Source organism: Sciurus carolinensis, chromosome 13 (assembly GCF_902686445.1).
Source record: "Sciurus carolinensis chromosome 13, mSciCar1.2, whole genome shotgun sequence".
Classification (NCBI taxonomy): Eukaryota; Metazoa; Chordata; class Mammalia; order Rodentia; family Sciuridae; genus Sciurus; species Sciurus carolinensis.
Window position 1 is genome coordinate 22,965,356 of NC_062225.1, and position 16,725 is coordinate 22,982,080.

The 16,725-nt window shown below is 36.4% G+C and overlaps 1 protein-coding gene across 4 annotated transcripts in view; it reads right to left on the reverse strand.

The window, feature by feature from the left end:
• Window positions 1-16,725, reverse strand: part of Paip2b (poly(A) binding protein interacting protein 2B) — a 32,886-nt gene that overhangs the window by 15,434 nt on the left and 727 nt on the right. For 3 of the 4 annotated variants that reach the window (XM_047522774.1, XM_047522771.1, XM_047522773.1), the window contains exon 2: window positions 16,576-16,651. The gene's annotated coding sequence lies outside the window, so the exon portion shown is untranslated. Of the gene's footprint in view, window positions 1-16,547; window positions 16,652-16,725 lie in introns of all 4 variants that reach the window. The other variant, XM_047522772.1, reaches the window with a different exon arrangement.

Below are 16,725 nucleotides of genomic sequence, written 5' to 3' on the forward strand. Positions count from 1 at the left end.
GGGAAGATCAGTAAGATATGTATATAGTTAAAAATCAAATTCCAGATTAATCTCTAATTAGAATGATTTTGTCACTGGGTGAGATGACACATGCCTAAAATCCCAGCAACTCAGGAGGCTGAGGTAGGAGAACCTTAAATTCCAGCCAGCCTGGGTAACTTAGCAAGACTGTCTTTAAAGAAAAAAGAAAGAAAGAAAGAAAAAGAAAAAAGCTGGAGATGTAGCTCAGTGGTAGAACACCCCTGCATTCAATCCCCAGTAGTACTGTTAAAAAAAAAAAAAAAAAAAATTGTCCCCAGTATTTCCATTTCACTCCTTCATGGAGCAGCAGCTGCACAAATTTTAACAGAAAAAAAGTAGGTAATCATCCCGCTCAGCTTTTCTGTTGATCTGAGTGCACAAATGCTACATTACTTATCTTCCATATGATTCAAAAACAGTATTTACAAATAAAATGTCAGTGACTTTGTTAAGCACACATAAAACTGAATTCACCTGTAATAAGAGGTCAACAAGAAGTTTTTGAAAATTTATCAAACAAGAAAAGAAGAAATAGCTAAGCACGGTGGTACACGCCTGCAATCCCAGTGCTTGAGAGGCTGAGGCCAGAGGATCTCAAGTTCAAAGCCAGCCTCAGCAACTTGGTGAGGCCCTAAGCAACTCAGCAAGACCCTGTCTCTAAACAAACTATAAAAAGTGGCTCAGTAGTTACGCACCCCTGAGTTCAATCCACGGTACCAAAAAGAAATGAAAAAAAAAAGAGAAATAATTTATGTGATCTGTGATCCCTAATAACAAAAAATTGTAAAAGCAAGGATAACTGAAAAATAGAGGCAACATTTAAATTAAACTCAATACTGCCAGATTAGAAAAATAATAGCAATTTGATACAATCTTTTTTCTATTAATGTTATGATGTATCCTATACTATTCTATAAATTTGCCCCACTGATGAAATGAAATCTGAAAATCTGATACAGACATCCTGGGAAGAATGACAACAATGAACTTCATTAAGGCTGAGGAACTTCATTAAGGCTAGTTCCCTGGACAAGAGCCAAGAAAACAAAACAAAAGCATTTTCAAGTAGGATTAAAACACATACGGCAGGGCTGGGGAGATAGCTCAGTCGGTAGAGTGCTTGCCTTGTAAGCCCAAGGCCCTGGGTTCGATCCCCAGCATCACAGAAAAAAAAAAAAAAAACACATACGGCAAATGGAGAGAAGGCATATTCTAATTCGGTGGTTTTTCAGTCTCAGGTGTACATTAGATCACCTGGAAGCTTTTCCACAACCATACCTGTTGTGTATTCTGAATTGTTAGGCCAGAGACAAGGCCCAACATTCATATTTTTGCTTGATAATTTGCTATAGGTAATTCCGGTGGGTAGAAAAACTAAAGATGACTAAAAACAATTCTTCCAATAAAGTGGCAGACTGTGTGGAATTGCAAAAATTCTAATTACCCTAATTTCTACATCAGTAGTTCCCAAATTGGTGTCCTACAAATCTATATATTCTCTTTGAAACAAACAAAATCCATGAATCCAAGGCCATGTAAATTCACTGCTCTGAGAAGTCCTCTTTAAGCATTTCCCAGTTTTACTTATCTCCTCTATTACATTATTTATTAATTACCTATTGCTGTGGTTTGACTGTGTGCCATCCAAAATTAAGGTGTTGAAACTCAAGGTCAAAGTGACAATATCGAGTTGGGGCACTTAGGAGGTGATTAGGCTCCACCTCTTGAACGGAACTAAGGCCATTATAAAAGTGGTTTCACACAGAATTTGGCTCTTTTGCCCTTCTGCCTACCACCTTGAGGACACAGGGATTTGCTCCTCCAGAGGATACAAGGCACCATCTTGGAGGCAGAGAGCAGCCCTCACCAGAAAACCAGACCTGCTGGGTCCTTGATCTTAAACTTCCCAGTCTCTGGAACTGTGAGAAATAAACTTCTATTCTTTGTAAATTGCTTCCTCTCAGTTTTGTGCTATAGGAGCACAAAGGATAAAGACAAATATTTGCTACATTTTTAACCTAGTACCTATTAACTCACAAACTTTTAGAAACAACGTCCCATGGATATTCTGTGATGCTAACATTATACTATGAGAAATGTACATAACGAGTCATAAAATAGACTCCATAAAGCATTTAATAGCCCTTCCAAAGGTAGAATCAACAGATTTGCCAACGTTTGGTGGCTTTGTACTCAGACCTGCCTTCAAACTCTACTCCTCCCACTTAAAGGCAATCCATCACCCTTCCAGGATAACATCAAATGGCAGTCAGCACAGGGTCCTAAACTTCTCCAGATCCAGCTCTTAAGAGTTATTACATACTATTAACAGGGGGAAATACTCGAATTGAAATTTTTAAAGATAACATTAATCATAACATTCATATGGGAAAATTATTACATATAAAATATGTATAACTTTCCTCACCAACAAGTCTATAAATGTCTTAGACTGATTATGATGACAATTCAACTTGTTTTATCAGAAATGCCACAATAGAAGGTCTACACCTAAGGTCTCCCCTACTATGGTCTCTATTTCACATTTGATTGCACATATATTTGAGAGACCATTACTCATTATTTGTTGTAGGAATAGTCTATTTATAACCTTGAAAGCTTCTTGAGGGCAATAAAAAGTCCTTTATAGTTTCTATCATGCCTCTGTGCACCCACCAGTCCTCAATAAATAATTTGTTGATTAACTGCCATTTCTAGAATCCTCTATTCTAAATCTCATTGTTCAGGCAGGAAGCCTGTGCCCTTAGTTAGGGGCAAGGATCTGTGGCCGGGCACTTTTCATGGGGTATGAACAGCTATTCCCAACCACCAGTGACAACCCCATTCTGGAATCTTTCTGACAGGTTAAATTATTCCAGGGGGAAAATCCCCCACTTCTAGGAAATTCTTAGATGTTGTTATTTACTATTAGCACTTAATAACTCCACATGGTATAACATTCTCCTCATGAGCTATAGGTTAGGCATAGAAGTTTGCCAGAGTGGAACTACCTAAACTGGAAAAAAAACAGGGATTCCAGCATTTGCATTTTCTTTGATACACTTTTGTTGGGAAAAAAAAGAAAAGAAAAGAAAGGATTGTTTGCCACAACAAAGTAGGAAGAAGGGAGCCAATCAGCCTAAATACCTACATAATGAGATAGAGAAAACTGCATACGCTGTAAGTCTTTTCAGGAAGGGCAATATCTGAGGTGGGAGAAACTTTCTTAAGGTAATGTGGCTGGGTGCAGTGGCACACACCTGTAACCCTAGCTACATGGGAGGCTAAAGCAAGAGGATTCCAAATTTGTGGCCATCCTGAGATCCTGTCTCAAAATAAAAAATACAAAGGGCAGGGGATGTAGGTCAATGGTAGAATGTTTACCTAGCATGTATAAGGCCCTCGGTTCAATCTCCAGCACAAGGGGAAAAAAGGTAATTAGTTGGAGAAAGGTGTGTCCATGAGAGACCAAGGTAAGAACTGTTCCCTGGGAGAAAGGAGAATATTTCTCTGGCTAACAGGGGCACAATGCTGGAACACAATTAAGAAGTCAAGAACAGTATGTTTTAGACAGTGAAAGGCTTCATACTATGTACTACCGACTACACATGAAGACTTTCTATTTGCCCATATAAAGTTTAGGAGCCCATGGATGGATTTCTTTTTCATTTCTTTCCTTTCTTTCTTTCTTTTTTTTTTTTTTTAAGAAACAGAATTTTATATCTAAGTTGTAAGGGTGGAGCTAAAATAGCTCATGAGTTGAGAAAGCATAAGGCAAAACTCCTACAGACCTCTATGCAAAAGAGAAGGTCCCGCTGGATGGTCAAGTTACAGAGAAAGAGTAATTTACCCAAAACCAAGGGGAAGGAACAAAAATAAAATAATAGCTCTTCTAACTAACTTTCTCTCTTTTAATCTTCACAATAATCCTATATGAAAATGGCTGTTATTATCTCATGTTTCCCCCCAGTAAATTGTCTATTGTTTAGAGACGCATTAAATACCTTGGGTAAGGTACAACCTAGTAAAATGCCACAACTGGGGCTTAACCTTACATCTTTCTGACCCAATTCCCAAACCCAGGCTCTGAACCACTACCCACTTCAATTTCAGAATGCTACCTTTTTTTTTTCCCCCAAAAAAGCTAACTCTGATTTTTCTTCAATACTACAAATGCAGGTGAAATCAGGCTGAAGAAAAATTATTTTCAACAAAAGTACTGACATCTTTAGAAGGCAAATATAAGCAAGGTCACATAACCTGCCAGTATGTTTAAATCAAAGTAAATAATATTTCCTACCATAAACAAAGTTCCATTTAATTTGAAATTTTGCTGGTACTTTTAGAAAGAGAAAGCAAACCTCCAAAAAGTCTATAATTCTTTATGCACAATTTCTAAAAACTACAAAAATTTCATATTATTCGTGTCAAAACTTAGCTGACAGTAAAACTTGATGTGAATTGATGTGAAGCTATGTTTAGCCTTTATTTATCCCACTTAGTGTAAACACTCTTGCTTTGCTTGAAAACAATGTGTTTGGGTCTGCATCAGACCCAACAGAGAGAAAGTATCTTTCTAAAACCTGGAAATTGATGAATTCTGAATTTCACCTGGTCCCAAGGGTTTCAGACTCTCCATGAATCTGTATTCCAAAGCATTTTAAAACCATTTCCAAGAATGATTAAATCAGAGGCATTCAATCTTCATGATTTCATAAACCAGTATGTTTTTGATAATATTTGGGAGGCCAGGCATAGTGGCACATGGCTGTAATCCCAGCAATTTAGGAAGTTGAGGCAGGAGGATCACAAGCTCAAGGCCAGCCTCAGCAACTCATTGAGACCTGTAGCAACTTACTTAGACCCTGTATCAAAATAAAAGTTGGGGGCTGGGGATATAGCTCAGTTGGTAGAGTGCTTGCCTCACAAGCACAAGGCCCTGGGTTTGATCCCCAGCACCGCAAAGAAAAAAAAAGAAAAAACTGGGATGTAACTAGGTGTTAAAGTACTCATGGCGGGGCTGGGGAGATAGCTCAGACGGTAGAGTGGTTCGATCCCCAGTACCCAAAAAAAAAAAAACAAAAAAACAAAGTACTCATGGGTTCAATCCTCAGTATCAAAAAAAAAAAAAAAAAGGAAGAAAAGAGTTTAAGGGAAACACAGGATTACAACTTTTTAAAAAGTAAGTAAAGAGCGTATTCTATCAACATCATTAAAATAATACACTATTTTAACAATAAAATACATAGAAAGTCTTCAAGTGTAAAGAACAATTCATTAGGGGCTGGGGAGATAGCTCAGTCGGTAAAGTGCTTGCCTTGTAAGCACAAGGCCCTGGGTTCGATCCCCAGCACCACAAAAAAAAAAAAAAGAACAATTCATTAAACCGAATAAATTAAATTTTATGAAAAACACTTTGTGGCCCTTATTTTTTTATTTCATAGGCTGCTAAAAATTCACCTGAGACCAACACTGTTTTCATCTAAGACACAGTGCCCAGCTGGCTACATAAAATTGTGAAGAAGTTGTTAAAATGCAGATAACCAGGGTTGGAGTTATAGCTCAGTGGTAAAGTGCTTGCCTGGCACGTGTGAGGCACTGGGTTCGATTCTCAGCTCCATATATAAATAAATAGATAAAATAAAGGTCCATCAACATATCTATATCTATATCTACACACACACAGATAACCAGACTTCATCCTAGGAGATTATGATTTGAATGGTTTAAGATGGAGCCTCCCCCATAACACATCTAGATTACTTTTTAGGAAACTCCTGGGTTGTTTCTGATGTGCAGCCAAGCTTCAGAACCACTGATCTAGTCTCTACCCTCCTTTTCCTCCTCCAAGGAATACCTTCTCTAAGGGTATAAAGGGAGCCAAATAGCAATGTTTCCAAGTAGGGGGTCTGCCCAACCCACTGTTTGTGATGCAGTTATTGCTCTGAACAGTCCAGGTGAGAGCAGCTGGTCAATTTAAAAACTGAGGCTATTAACAGTGGAACAACAGGAATTAGGGAGTTGACAAGCAAGAAAAACTTGTTGAAGTACAACTCCTCTATGAAAAGGTGTAGCTCCCAAAGTTTTCTCTCTTCAACTCAAAGATTCTACAACATATAATGCCTAAATTCAGCACAGATAATCTTTGTCTCTAGCTAAAGATAAATAAACAATTTTTTAAAATATGTGGATTATATGACCTGGGGCTATAGCTCAATGGTAGAGCACTTGCCTTGCATGTATGAGACACTGGGTTCAACCCTCAGCACCACATTTCAAAAAAAAAAAAAAAGAAACAAAGAAAGAAAAAGAAAGGCATTGAGTACATTTATAACTAAAAATATTTTTTAAAAATATGTGCATTATATCTACACATGCATGTGTGTATGTATATATGTGTGTACATATATATCCATCTATTCCTTAATAACTGCTTCTACTTTGTAGTTTCTATGCTAGGTATATGATTTTGGTCTTCACTTTTCATCTTCAAAAAGACAACAAGAATTATTAGTATTACCCCAAACAATGGAAAGACAATCACAAAAAGTGAAAACTTCACAGCACACTTGATGCTTTGTGAAGCAGACTATATTCTTTCTCCAACACTACAGGAAGATAATTCCAGTGATTTCTCTTTTTGCAAAACATTTCTCTTATTATCTCAAATTACAATTAAAATCCCTAAAATCTAACAATAAACATAGCTCGTATCTTTAAAACCACACAAAGCTTTCAATTTAACAAGCACTCAAAGTCCTTTACCAGTTTTAAGAAAAAAACACTAGGCCTTTCTAAACAAGCCTAAATACTAAGTGATGAAGGACACAGAAGGGACACATAATAGCTCCTATTCCCATGGGTTTAAGCACTAATCCTATTTGACCAGAGTCCTCTGGTTGAAGGGTTAAATCTTTCATGATTTGCCCCATAACTTGTGTGTTTCCAGAAACTAAGCTTTCTTCTAAAACTAGACATTTATAATTTATATTTAGTAGACAGCGATGGTTCTTAAAATTTTAGTATGTGAACTAACAGCATCAGCAGCATCAGAAAACTTGTTAAAAGCAAATTCTCAGGCCCCACCCTAGACATACAACTCTGGGGTGGGGCCCAACAACATGTGTCGTAATAAGCCTGCAGGTGATTCTGATGCATGCTCAAGTTTGAGAACCTCAGGTATGCAGCAGGTGGAAAAAACATGCTTCCTTCTGTAAGTCCAAAGCCAGGGACTCTAGGTATTCTATTTCGATACAAAATAAAGATATTCAGTTAAAATATATAATCTCCTTATCACTCCCAGCCTCCTTTCATTGAATGTTTTAATTTTTTGAGTTAAATAAGCAAACAAACTGCTATCAGAGATTTGCTCGGAAAATTACACTTTTCCCATCCAGACTGATCTTACACAGTACTGTTTACATCCTCTTATATCTAAAGTTCTAAACAAGAATCTTCATTATGTGAGCCTCAGACATTAGGAATTCTATAATGAAACATTAACTAGGTCTGAACATACCAAACTTACCAAAGAAAAGTGGAATCATTTGCTGTATTTCAGAACTGCATTCAACAGGAAGTTTAAGTTTCAAAAGTTTTCACATTTATACCTCTTCCAAGTTAACAAAATTAAACAAGAATATTGTATTCTTAACATCTTCTAGCCCAGCAAGTTTTACTGCTTACTTCTTGCTTTCAGTGGGCATAAAGCAGGGCCCTGATAGGCCCATTCTGATTATCTGCAAGGCTACACAACTAAACAGTTACATGGGCTCAATATTAAAACAAAGATCCTATAAACCCTAAGATGGTGTTAATAACTCAGCACTAGCACCAATGCCTAAACAACAGAGACATGAAGAACGTTGCTAGCAAATACGAGGAGACTCACTGGAAAACTACATTCTGTTCTGCTCGTATTTATACCAAAATTGCTACATAAAAACTTCATTTCCCTAAGGTAAATGCATTACTTATTTTTATTTTTACAGAATGCATTCTGACTCATTGTACACAAACTTTTTATTGTTATGGTTGTACATGCTGGAGAGTCACACCATTCATGTAATCATACATGTATACAGGGTAATGATTTGTCTGATTCCACTATCTTTCCTTCCACCACCCCCTTCCCTCCCCTCTTTTCACTCTACACAATCCACCACTCCTCCATTCTTCCCTTGTTCTCGCCCTTATGTATCAGTATTCACTTATCAGATAAAACATTCAGCCTTTGGTTTTTGGGGACTGACGTATTTCACACAGCATGATATTCTGTAACTCCATCCATTTACCTGCAAATGCCATAATTTTATTCTTCTTTATGGCTGAATAATATTCCATTGTGTATATACACCACAGTTTCTTTATCCATTCATCTATTAAAGGGCATCTAGGGTGGTTCCACAGTTTAGCTATTGTGAATTGAGCTGCTATAAATATTGATGTGGCTGCATTACTGTAGTATGCTAATTTTAAGTTCTTTGGGTATAAACCAAGGAGTGGGATAGCTGGGTCAAATGGTGAATCCATTCCAAGTTTTCTGAGGAATCTCCATACTGCTTTCCAGAGTGGCTGTACCAATTTGCAATTCCACCAGCAATGTATGAGTGTGTTTTTTTCCCCACATCTTTGTCAATACCTATTATTACTTGTATTCTTGATAATGACCATTCTAATTGGAGTGAGATGAAATCTTAGGGTGGTTTTGATTTGTATTTCTCTAATTACTAGAGATGTTGAACACTTTTTCATATATTTGTTGATCACTTGTATATCTTCTTCTGTGAAGTGTCTGCCCAGTAACTGCATTTTAAAGAATGGGCAAGACAAATCTATAGCTCACAATGCACCTAGTTTCAAAAAGTAGACAACTGTTTCAAAGCACACACACAAAAATGAAGAGAACCTTCTACTTATTTGTATATAGGTAGCTCAACACACAAAACTGAACATTAGCGCAAAAGAAAACTTATAAAAGACTAATTTCCATGCCGCAAAAATAACTGCAAATAAAATCAAGCAATTTATTTAAAAACAAAACCCCTTTGAGTTCAGTCCAGGAATTCAATAATGGCTTAACAGAAAGTTTTAAAAAGTATACTATCATATTAACAAGAAAAGTAAAAACCAAAACCAACATGCTCATCTCAATAGTTGCCAGAAATGTGTTAAATAAAATGGGTTGGAGGTGTGGCTTAGTATGATGAGGCCCTGGGTTAGATCACCAGCGCCAGAAAAACAAAAACCAGAGCCTGGCTGCGGTGGCACACACCCCTAACCCCAGCAGCTCCAGAGGCTGTGACAATAGGATCAAAGCCAACCTCAGACCCTGTCTCTAAATAAAATACAAAATAGGGCTGGGGATATAACTCAGTAGCCAAGGGCCCCTAAGTTCAATCCCCACCCCACCCCAACCCTGGAAAAAAAAAAAAAAAAAACACAGAGCCTGGTGCAGTGGCATACACTTGGAGGCTGAGGCAGGAGGATATGGCGTTCAAAGACAGCCTCAGCAACTGTTCAAGGTCCTACACAACTCAGTGAGACCTTGTCTCTAAATAAAATACAAAAAGGGCTGGGGATGTGGCTCAGTGGTTGAGTGTCCCTGGGTTCAATCCCTGGTACCAAAAACAAACAAAAAGAACAAACAAAAAAACCCCAAACCCAGGAATAAATAAATCCACGCTTTTTAATGTAATATAATCAATACATATACATAAGCATCCCTATTTGAAATTTTCAGAGCATTTCCATTAAAAACAGGAAAAAGATTAGGAATATCAACTATTACAACCACTTATTAATTCTGTTCAAATGCTCCACCCAATGCAATTAGTCAAGAACACAAGATAATAGGAATCACACTGGAAAGAAAGAGGCAAGACTGTCCTTATTTGCAAATGTGATTTTGATTTTTCAGGAAAACTAAGAATCAACTGGTAAACTATTAGAAATAATAGGAGCTTAGTAACAAGACTGGTTATGAAACACAAAAATGTACGAGGCCCTTAGTTCAATATATTTTATACATAAAAATACATAAATACAAAAAAATAAATATTAATATAAACTGATAACAACCAATTAGAAGAGATAAAAGAACAAAAAATAATTCTTTTTCCCTACACTGAAACAATTTTTGCTATAGGATAATTTAAAAATTTATATTAAAAGCCCTAAAATTGTTTTGTAGTCTTTCCTACAGATATTCTATTTTTAGGAATTCAACCCAAAAATACTTCTCAGGTCTGCTAAAATATACAATGAAATTCCCCATGGTGGTAATGAGGGGCAATGGTTAACATAATATGTAATCCAGCTACTAAAACAATGACAGGGGCTGCAGTTGTAACTCAGTGGTAGAGTGCATTCCTGGCCCATGTGAGGCAGTGGGTTTGATTCTCAGTACCACATATAAATAAATTACTTAAGTAAAGGCCCATCAACGAGTAAAAATAAAAATTAAAAACAAAACAAAACAAAAAAAATGATGACAGGCCTAAGTGTGATGGTACACACCTGTAATCCCAGCAGCTTGAGAGGCTTAGGCAGGAGGATTACAAGTTTGAGACCAGCCTTAGCAATTGAGCAAGGTCCTCAGCAACTTAGTGAGATGCTGTCTCAACATTTAAAAAAGAAAAAGGGTTGGGTTTGTGGTTCAGTGGTAGAGTGCCCCTGGATTCAATCTGCAGTCACACAAATACACACAACCACGCCATAATATAGATACCACCATTAAATTGACCAAACTACAGTGAGAAAAGGACTATACACCATGATTCTACTTTTTAAAAATGTTTATATGCATAAAAAAAGTCTAAAAAGCAAAAAGAGTGATTTGGGTTGTAAAATTAAAGATTGTATTTCTTCATATTTTGTCTTCTAAATTATTCAAAGAGAGTATTGTTTCCTTTATAATAAAGGAAAATGCTATTATCATTTATATATATGAATATGTGTGTGTATACATACATTTAAATCTCCTTTTTCTTATTTTTTTTCTCATGTTTGCATCACATGTAGGATCTGAAGCTTGAATTCCCTTCTCTTGAGGTAGATTAGCCCATTTTTTAAATGTGCACTATGTAAAGTTGCCCTAGCTTCATTTCTTATAAAGGTCCTCAGGTAGCACCACAGAGAAAACACAATTAGGTAAATTTAAATAGATTAAAAGTGTGTTGGCTGGGGAGATAGCTCAGTCAGTACAGTGCTTGCCTTGCAAGCACAAGGCCCTGGGTTCAATCCCAGCACCGCAAAAAAAAAAAAAAAAAGAAAAAAAAAAAAAAGTCTGACTGCAATAGAAAATTATATGTATGAATATAAAAATACTAAAGAATATGAAAAAGAAAGTCACTATTAAAGTAATGCAGACTACAGTCTGGAAACATTTTTGTTTTATTTTATTGCTCTCAATATTTTATATTTTAAAAGTATACAAAATTGAAGGAAAGAAGAAAAAAGGACTGCCTCCCCCTTTCCTGGGGTGAATCATCCCATCTTTGCTGTTTCTGCTATGTATTCACTGGTCTCAAAAAGACTGACAGCCCCCAGAGCCTTTCTTCTGATTTCTTTCTAATAACTTCATTCACTCACTCACTCATTTTTAAAAAGATAATACAAACATAAAATTCCAAAAAAATTAAAATACTGTACATGCCTACATACAAAGGTATTGGCAAAATCCCATTTCTACTCCTATTCTTCCTCCACAGATAAACACTTTAACTGGTTTCTTTTACATCTTCAGAATTTTTTTGCAAATATGCATGTATACTGTTCTCTTTCGACAGAAAAAGTAGCATACTAAAAAACTCAATATATATTACAGGTCTTCTATATCAGTACATAGGTCTTTTTCATTCTTCTTTAAACTACACAATATTCTATGGTTTGGATATTCCAGTTTATTTAACCATTCCCTCTGACGGATATTGAAGTCATCTCTCATATTATTACAAACAATAATGCCAAGCATAACCACCGTACACATCAAGTTCATTCCTAATATATCATTGATGAAGCCTCTAAAATGGTTCAGAAGATGACATCACCACAAGGTTATAGGTTCACTAGGCTAAAAAGTGCCCCTTTCCTAGTTCCCATTATGTACAGTAATACGTATGTACCCTTAGGGGATTTAGCTCATAAAAAAATAAAATGACTAAATAGAATACACAAAATAAACCCGTGCTATTAAAAATACATATATATGTATGCATACACATGAATATACATAGAAAGTATAAAATATATCCATCAAAACATTAACCATTGACTCAAGATGGTGGACTATGAATTACTTTGTAGTCCCTCCTACTTTTGCCTGTCAGTGATTTCTATTTAAAACAATAAAAACAGACAACTTCTGTTTAAAGCAAAAATAAAATGTTAACTCAAATTAAGCTGAATACATTCCTTTAATCTGTCTTATATTTGTATAGTGCTTCAGAGGGTTCAATATCAACTCATTCCAGTGATTTTTTTCCCTCAGCACTTTATATATTACAAACTGCTCCTTTTTCCTGATAACATTTTATTCAAATCTCTTATTACCTCACTTGTCACATGACAAATCAGTTGTTTATCCATCTGTCTCCCTTGCTTGCCTGTGAGCTCCTTGAGAGTAAGTCTGACCATATTTTCAGCACCTTGAATAGTGAACATCCCACAAGAGAGTCATATGTGGTAAAGAAGTAAATGATTTCTCTATAATATAGTAGCTCCAAGAAGTCAACACTTGTATTACTAAATCCTTATAGACACCATGCCAACAATCTGAGTATGTTATGCTCTCCCTAAAACAAGCACCAGTTACTAAGCAGCACCACAGTTTACTCAGTTATAACATAACCTCTGGTCAAGTTTTTTCAACCTAACAGGAGTGTTCAGTAAACTTCATCTTTTTCTATCTGTGCCTTTGCACCTGATAGTCTCTCTTTGGAATGCTGTCTTAAGGTTTTATTTTACTTAGAGAACATTCCTACTCATTCCTTAAGAATTAGTCCAAGGGCCTGGGGTGTAGCTCAGTGGTAGAGCACAGGCTTAGCAATGTACAAGACCCTTGCTTCAGGATGGGGTTGTTGCACAGTGGTAGAGTGTTTGCCAGGCAAGTGTGAGGCTCTGGGTTCAATTCTCAGCACCACATGTAAATAAATAAAGTAAATAAAGGTCCATCAAATAAAAAAAAAAAAAAAGATCCTTGCTTCAATACCCAGTGTGGGGGTAAGGGAGGACGGAATCAACTTAAACAATACCTCTCTGGGAAGCATTCATATATTCACATCCTTTCAAGAAGAAATTCCCCAAATCAGACATCTTTTCATCTATTACTATGTATAAGCCTCTAAACTAAGTGCCAAGGATAGAAAGATAAAGTTGTGGATCCTGCCCTTATGGAGCTCTTAGTCTAGAATGGGAGACAGTCATATGAATAATCACATTATAATAATACTAAATGCAATACCAAGAAGATATATTGCATATTTGACATGTGTCAATTATTTTGTTAGTAGATGCCTTATTATCATTATTTCTGATCATGTTAACAGGCATTTGAATTGGAAAGAAGACTGTGAAACTCTAGAACTGCTACCCCTCAGATATCATCTGAAGAACTAGCTCTAAGAAGTTATATATTCTACAGTTGTGAGACAAATAATATATGAAACCAACCCTGTTTATTTGGCAATAAGAAATGAGACCAGGGTTCAGTACTGCAACTTAGGTCAAAATACAGGTTGAACTTGAGGAAGATCAATAAACAAGGATATGGCTTGACTCAAAATTCTGCATGGTAGTGTCCTCCATTTCAGGTTTCAGGGTTTTAGACAGATCAATTCAATCAGATATTTTCTTTTGGGAAATACAAATGTTGGGTGGACAAAGTAAAAGAGACAGGTGCTAGAGCTAAAATCCTATCCTAAATACTGAATTATTGTTCTACAAGGTTTTGAAAACATCAGAGCCAAGAGACAACATGGATGCTTGAAATTATTTCCCATTCAAGTTTACATCCACTACCTAGCACCAAAGGTGTGAGCCTCTTCCTTGCAATTTAGCAAGAGTCTAACACATATCACTACATCTGAAATCAGGAAACAGGCTCAAAATTCCAAGAATTTGATTGAAGTCACCCACTTGATTGACGGCAGAGAGAATTCAAAAACCAGGTCACCATGATTCTATAATATTCTACCAGTTACATGGGCAAATGACCTCAAAATCAACAAATGATAAGTGGAGATTGACAAAGGTCAATGGAGAGAAGCTCAAAGAGAAAAGTTTATTCATAAGAGTAGAACAAAAATGTTCTGGAAGTATGCTTGGGAAGGTAACATGGGAAGGGGCACACCAGGTGTCACCTTAGTCAAGCTAAACTTTAACTTCAACCTGGACCTCCGTGAGCTTCAGACTTAGTTATCTTTCTAACTCGAATATAAGATCCACTGGGCAAGACTCTAATCTCTAGCTTGGCTTACAGTAAGTACTTAATAAATGAGTAAGTGAACAAATGAATGAATAAGTGAACAAATTATCAAAGAAGCTAAAGGAACATTCTACAGAGAATCTGGGGAGGGTACTATGAAATGGTCTCTAAAGATTGCTTAGAAATATTGTTGATCTCATATTCATAAATGTACTTAAATTTATGTGTAACTCCAAAATTAATGTATTTGGTGCTCCTGAAGTCTTTCCTGGATAAGTAAATAGTGGTGAAAAATCTATTGGCCCTTGCATACACCCTCAGGCTAAAGTGGAATAAGGTGACATGACTGAAAGATTCAGTTCTCATATAGAGATGACCAGAGGACAAAGACAGTAGGGGGCAGTACAGTGCAAGAAGCTCTAGCTACTGGGGCAACTGGGACAGGGTTTGAATCAACTCTGGCACCTGCTCATGAGCAGGCCCCAGGCAAATCAATTAACACTTTTGAACCTCATTTTGTAAAATAAAGAAATTAGAATCTATCAGGATGGGTTGTTTTTAGGGTTTACGATCATAATCTATGTGCGATAGGTAGGTTCAGGAAATGGCACTTTGGGAAGTCTAGAGCAGTGGGAGATGAGGCCAGAACACAGTGCCACAATGCTGCTCTGCACTCTGTACATACCCTGAACTGTGGAACCTCTCTCTGCGTTTAATTCTTGGTTTAAAGATTTCTCCTTCACTAAACTGTGAGCACCTCAAGGTCAAGGGCTCTTCGAAGAAACAGAGCTATATTCCTCTAAAATTTGCAAAGGAGTTATTATTAATCACAAACATACCTGAAAAGACTATACAAAAATAATGTTGTTTTTCAACATTATTCAACTGCAGTCTTATATCAATTCACAAGTGATCAACTCAGAGATCTGCAACTTGTCCAGGAGTCTTTTTTAATGCAGCTGTAACTCTGACATCAATTATTCTAGATGCCTGGGCATTTGTTAGTTTTAAGACCTTGCTCTATTGAGTAATTTTTTTAACAAGACTCATACATATGGTCCATTAGACAACTTATCACCTCAGAGTAAAGATTGCTTTGAATTCACTCTAATCAACTTATCTTTCTATATACAAGATAAAATCTTACCATAAGTAAAATACAGGGAAGCATATTGATAAATATGTTACAAGTAGGATAAGGAAAACAAATTTTTTTTTTTTTCACAAAAGTTTTACAAAATCCTGGCCCAAACACAGTGAACAAGACGTTAAACTCACAGCTTAGATTTCTTCACTGAGAACTGGGAAAAACAATTCCAGTTTATGTAAAGTCATGAAACTAAGAACTGTGAGAATGAATAAGGTTTTGTACACGTGTATATCTTCTCTCTCTCTCTCTCATACACAAATAGACTGAGAGGCCTATCAGCCATAGTCCAATATTCTCATTTCCTCCAAATCCTCAAAACTCAATATCTAAATTAATATTTTCAAACCTCTAAAATTTAAATCAAAATTAAGAGTGGTTAGTTAGTTTTTCCCTATAAAATTATTGGCATAATTTTATTTAGGGGGCTGGGAATGTAGCTCAGTGGTAGAGCACTTGCCTGGCAAACTTACCTGGGTTTAAATGCCAGCACTGCTAAAATAAATAGTACAAGATAGTGTCAAGTATAATCTAGAAACATATGGCTAGAATCAACACTACTGGAAACCAAGCAGCTATACTATGAAGGTGAATACACATTCTCTGTGAAAAGAGACTAGGGAATGTTGTTTTTAAACAGACTCAATGCTGTTATTATCCATTCATAGGTTGGGTGTGATCATATCCCATCGTGTTGTACAACTAAAGTATGTCCTATGTTTTATGATATGGTGGTCAGGCCCTTAACTGGAAACCCTGACGCTTTAGTGAAGCTCTTTAAAGTATAATCCAATTCCATCTACTTAAAAAATAACATATTTTAGGTCTGTTGCTTCCATAGGCCCCTTTCACCTGCATTTTCAACAATTATCACCAAAAGAACTGTATTGGGGCAATGATCCTAGAAGGGTATAATGATCAAATGCCATCTTAAAGGAGGCAAAAATAATTTACCATTAACAAAGCGATTAAAGTTCCCAACCTTGCCAAGTTCCCTGTTCAGTGTATTCCGCCTCTTTCCAGTTCTTCTGCCTCTGTCCGGTTCACCTTCCAGCTGCCTGGAAGAAGCAAGTGGAAAACGTTAGTTTCCAAGAAAAATGAGAATGAAATGTAAGGAGTGAGAGGATGATGG